Source organism: Phyllobates terribilis, unplaced genomic scaffold (genome assembly GCF_046119375.1).
Source record: "Phyllobates terribilis strain yellow unplaced genomic scaffold, ASM4611937v1 Scaffold_6278__1_contigs__length_45652, whole genome shotgun sequence".
Taxonomy (NCBI): domain Eukaryota; kingdom Metazoa; phylum Chordata; class Amphibia; order Anura; family Dendrobatidae; genus Phyllobates; species Phyllobates terribilis.
In genome coordinates this window covers 2,129-7,500 of record NW_027369022.1, presented here as the reverse complement: position 1 = coordinate 7,500, position 5,372 = coordinate 2,129, and positions in this window count along the sequence as shown.

Here is a 5,372-nt window from a genome sequence, read left to right as displayed (position 1 = left end):
GTGGGCCTATGCGGCGCCACCGTCTGGCTTAGACCTGCCTCCGCCGCGGGGGGTCCTCGACCCACCGGCGGACAGGCACGAGGATTGGGAGAGGGGGGCTGGCCGTCGGGGTCCGCCGCGGCTCTGGCACTAACCCGGCGACGCTGAGGTCACGTGGGTGGTCGTCGGCCTGGCCGTGTCGGCGTCGCCCTCCAGCGTAGTCCCTCTTCCCACTCGCGCCCGTAACCTCAAAGGGATGCCCGAGCGGCTTTTCTTCCCAGGGCTGCTCCCCGCCCAGGGCGGGAGCGCAGGGGGATCCCAGGTCGGCCTTTCACCGTACTCCCTACCTCTTGGCCCTCGTTCCTTCTCCCGTTCTCCATCTAACCCCTTGGCTCTGGGGTTTCCGCTCTCCCTCTCTCACTCTCTCTCCTGCTCCCTGGCCGAGCCGCCTGGGAGGACGAGGGTCGAGGGGGAAGGCAACGGTCGGGCTGGGGCACACCGCACGGTGAGAACCCCCTTCGCCTGCCTCCACACCTCTGTCGTCCTCCCCACTGACGTAGGGGCTCGGGAAAAGACTGGAAATCGCGAAGCTCGGCAGTGGCGCGGAGAGGCCACCCACCGCCGCCGCTGTCGCCACCGCCGCGGAGGCCGCCCTTTCGGACACGAGGGGCAGCGCGAGCCTCCGCTGGCCGGGTACGCATCTGGAAGAAAAGGGCCGCCCTCGGAGAAGATCGCTGTGCTTCCCCGCACAGGGAGCGATTCGGACGACGGGCCCCCACGCCTGGCTGGGTGGGCGCCCCGCCGTTCGCCCGTACGGGTCGTCGGACCACTGCCTTCGCTCGGTTCGGGTCAAACTCCCCACGGCTCGGCCACCTCCGCAGACGGGAGGCGAGGCCGGCATGCGCGCCCAAAGATAGGTGTCGGAAGCCCGGGGGTAGAGGAGGAAGGGGACCGCTCACCTTAAGCCAGCGCGGGCTCCAAAGCCCGGGCCGAGCGAGCGGCGCCACCTCCCCACCCGGGAGCGCTGCGCCAGATCGATCGGAGGAAGAGCAGGGGTGCATGTAGGGACTTGCCCAAGTACGGAGGCTGCAAACCCCTGTCGTCGGGAGATACGTGCCCACGAGTCCTGGAAGCGCGACTCGGGTACAGGCGCCCTTGCGGGGGGGTACTGGATGTGGAACAGCACTGGGGTCGAAGCCACAAAAGCATCCGCCCTCATGGAGCCTCTCCTCGGCCTAAAAATCCAGATTTTAGCCTTGACGGCGCCCCCATGTGGAGAACCAGGGCCCGCGGGGGGGTCTGGCCAGGCTCACTTCAACCCAGGAACACCTCTCTGACTTGGGATAGGCGACCGGCAAAAGTCCCCCCCACGCAGCTGCGGAAGCCTGGGTTCAGCCAAGGTGCAGACCTCCAGCCGAACAGGGACTCATAGCCAAAACGCATACCCAGGCCTACGGAGGTGAAAACCAGCTTAAATGAGTCGAAATGTGTCGGGCTGAGAGGTACCTCTCTCTCATATATTCTGCCGGTGGTGTGCAAAACTGGGTCTTTGCATGGAGTGTCACCCTATACCCACTTTAGGGACGCATGCAAAAAAGTGCCCGATCGCCTGGAACTGTCAGGCGGATTCGGCTCCCTGGAATTTCCTCATTCTGGTTCTTTTTCACTTTTTGTCTCTTTGCGACATCTAGTGGGCAGGCTGCATTACTGCAACCGGGGACACCTCAAAACGCTTGGAACTGGGGAGCGGGCTCAATTTACAAACGTTTTGCGGGTCCTGGAAGTCAAAATTGTGACTTCTGAAAACGACTAAGTATCAAGGACTCATCGCGCGAATCGCTCTGGAACTGAAATCGGATGCGCGCACTGACATGCTCCCCTCTCTGGAAGTCTGACACAAGTTGAAAAATTTTCTAAGTCCCCAAAAATTTTTTTTTTCAACTTTTTTTCAATTTTCCCCCTGTGGGATATATATTTTACCCACACTTTTGGAGCCCTCCTGGGATGCCCTCTAACATACTAGAACCTCATTTTGTGGAAGTTTTTCACAAAATTGTGAAATTTTCAAAAAAGTCAGAAATTTTGCAAAAACGACTAAGTATCAAGGACTCATCGCGCGAATCGCTCTGGAACTGAAATCGGATGCGCGCACTGACATGCTCCCCTCTCTGGAAGTCTGACACATGTGTGAAAATTTTCTAAGTCCCCAAAAATTTTTTTTTTCAACTTTTTTTCAATTTTCCCCCTGTGGGATATATATTTTACCCACACTTTTGGAGCCCTCCTGGGATGCCCTCTAACATACTAGAACCTCATTTTGTGGAAGTTTTCACAAAATTGTGAAATTTTCAAAAAGTCAGAAATTTTGCCAAAAACGACTAAGTATCAAGGACTCATCGCGCGAATCGCTCTGGAACTGAAATCGGATGCGCGCACTGACACGCTCCCCTGTCTGGAAGTCTGACAAAGTTGAAAAATTTTCTAAGTCCCCAAAAATTTTTTTTTTCAACTTTTTTTCAATTTTCCCCCTGTGGGATATATATTTTACCCACACTTTTGGAGCCCTCCTGGGATGCCCTCTAACATACTAGAACCTCATTTTGTGGAAGTTTTCACAAAATTGTGAAATTTTCCAAAAAGTCAGAAATTTTGCAAAAACGACTAAGTATCAAGGACTCATCGCGCGAATCGCTCTGGAACTGAAATCGGATGCGCGCACTGACATGCTCCCCTCTCTGGAAGTCTGACACATGTGTGAAAATTTTCTAAGTCCCCAAAAATTTTTTTTTTCAACTTTTTTTCAATTTTCCCCCTGTGGGATATATATTTTACCCACACTTTTGGAGCCCTCCTGGGATGCCCTCTAACATACTAGAACCTCATTTTGTGGAAGTTTTCACAAAATTGTGAAATTTTCAAAAAGTCAGAAATTTTGCCAAAAACGACTAAGTATCAAGGACTCATCGCGCGAATCGCTCTGGAACTGAAATCGGATGCGCGCACTGACACGCTCCCCTGTCTGGAAGTCTGACAAAAGTTGAAAAATTTTCTAAGTCCCCAAAAATTTTTTTTTTCAACTTTTTTTCAATTTTCCCCTGTGGGATATATATTTTACCCACACTTTTGGAGCCCTCCTGGGATGCCCTCTAACATACTAGAACCTCATTTTGTGGAAGTTTTCACAAAATTGTGAAATTTTCCAAAAAGTCAGAAATTTTGCAAAACGACTAAGTATCAAGGACTCATCGCGCGAATCGCTCTGGAACTGAAATCGGATGCGCGCACTGACACGCTCCCTGTCTGGAAGTCTGACAAAAGTTGAAAATTTTCTAAGTCCCCAAAAATTTTTTTTTTCAACTTTTTTTCAATTTTCCCCCTGTGGGATATATATTTTACCCACACTTTTGGAGCCCTCCTGGGATGCCCTCTAACATACTAGAACCTCATTTTGTGGAAGTTTTCACAAAATTGTGAAATTTTCCAAAAAGTCAGAAATTTTGCAAAAACGACTAAGTATCAAGGACTCATCGCGCGAATCGCTCTGGAACTGAAATCGGATGCGCGCACTGACACGCTCCCCTGTCTGGAAGTCTGACAAAAGTTGAAAAATTTTCTAAGTCCCCAAAAATTTTTTTTTTCAACTTTTTTTCAATTTTCCCCCTGTGGGATATATATTTTACCCACACTTTTGGAGCCCTCCTGGGATGCCCTCTAACATACTAGAACCTCATTTTGTGGAAGTTTTCACAAAATTGTGAAATTTTCCAAAAAGTCAGAAATTTGCAAAAACGACTAAGTATCAAGGACTCATCGCGCGAATCGCTCTGGAACTGAAATCGGATGCGCGCACTGACACGCTCCCCTGTCTGGAAGTCTGACAAATGTTGAAAAATTTTCTAAGTCCCCAAAAATTTTTTTTTTCAACTTTTTTTCAATTTTCCCCCTGTGGGATATATATTTTACCCACACTTTTGGAGCCCTCCTGGGATGCCCTCTAACATACTAGAACCTCATTTTGTGGAAGTTTTCACAAAATTGTGAAATTTTCAAAAAGTCAGAAATTTTGCCAAAAACGACTAAGTATCAAGGACTCATCGCGCGAATCGCTCTGGAACTGAAATCGGATGCGCGCACTGACACGCTCCCCTGTCTGGAAGTCTGACACATGTGTGAAAATTTTCTAAGTCCCCAAAAATTTTTTTTTTCAACTTTTTTTCAATTTTCCCCCTGTGGGATATATATTTTACCCACACTTTTGGAGCCCTCCTGGGATGCCCTCTAACATACTAGAACCTCATTTTGTGGAAGTTTTCACAAAATTGTGAAATTTTCAAAAAGTCAGAAATTTTGCCAAAAACGACTAAGTATCAAGGACTCATCGCGCGAATCGCTCTGGAACTGAAATCGGATGCGCGCACTGACACGCTCCCCTGTCTGGAAGTCTGACAAAAGTTGAAAAATTTTCTAAGTCCCCAAAATTTTTTTTTTCAACTTTTTTTCAATTTTCCCCCTGTGGGATATATATTTTACCCACACTTTTGGAGCCCTCCTGGGATGCCCTCTAACATACTAGAACCTCATTTTGTGGAAGTTTTCACAAAATTGTGAAATTTTCCAAAAAGTCAGAAATTTTGCAAAAACGACTAAGTATCAAGGACTCATCGCGCGAATCGCTCTGGAACTGAAATCGGATGCGCGCACTGACACGCTCCCCTGTCTGGAAGTCTGACACATGTGTGAAAATTTTCTAAGTCCCCAAAAATTTTTTTTTTCAACTTTTTTCAATTTTCCCCCTGTGGGATATATATTTTACCCACACTTTTGGAGCCCTCCTGGGATGCCCTCTAACATACTAGAACCTCATTTTGTGGAAGTTTTCACAAAATTGTGAAATTTTCAAAAGTCAGAAATTTTGCCAAAAACGACTAAGTATCAAGGACTCATCGCGCGAATCGCTCTGGAACTGAAATCGGATGCGCGCACTGACACGCTCCCCTGTCTGGAAGTCTGACACAAGTGTGAAAATTTTCTAAGTCCCCAAAAATTTTTTTTTTCAACTTTTTTTCAATTTTCCCCCTGTGGGATATATATTTTACCCACACTTTTGGAGCCCTCCTGGGATGCCCTCTAACATACTAGAACCTCATTTTGTGGAAGTTTTCACAAAATTGTGAAATTTTCAAAAAGTCAGAAATTTTGCCAAAAACGACTAAGTATCAAGGACTCATCGCGCGAATCGCTCTGGAACTGAAATCGGATGCGCGCACTGACACGCTCCCCTGTCTGGAAGTCTGACACAAGTTGAAAATTTTCTAAGTCCCCAAAAATTTTTTTTTTCAACTTTTTTTCAATTTTCCCCCTGTGGGATATATATTTTACCCACACTTTTGGAG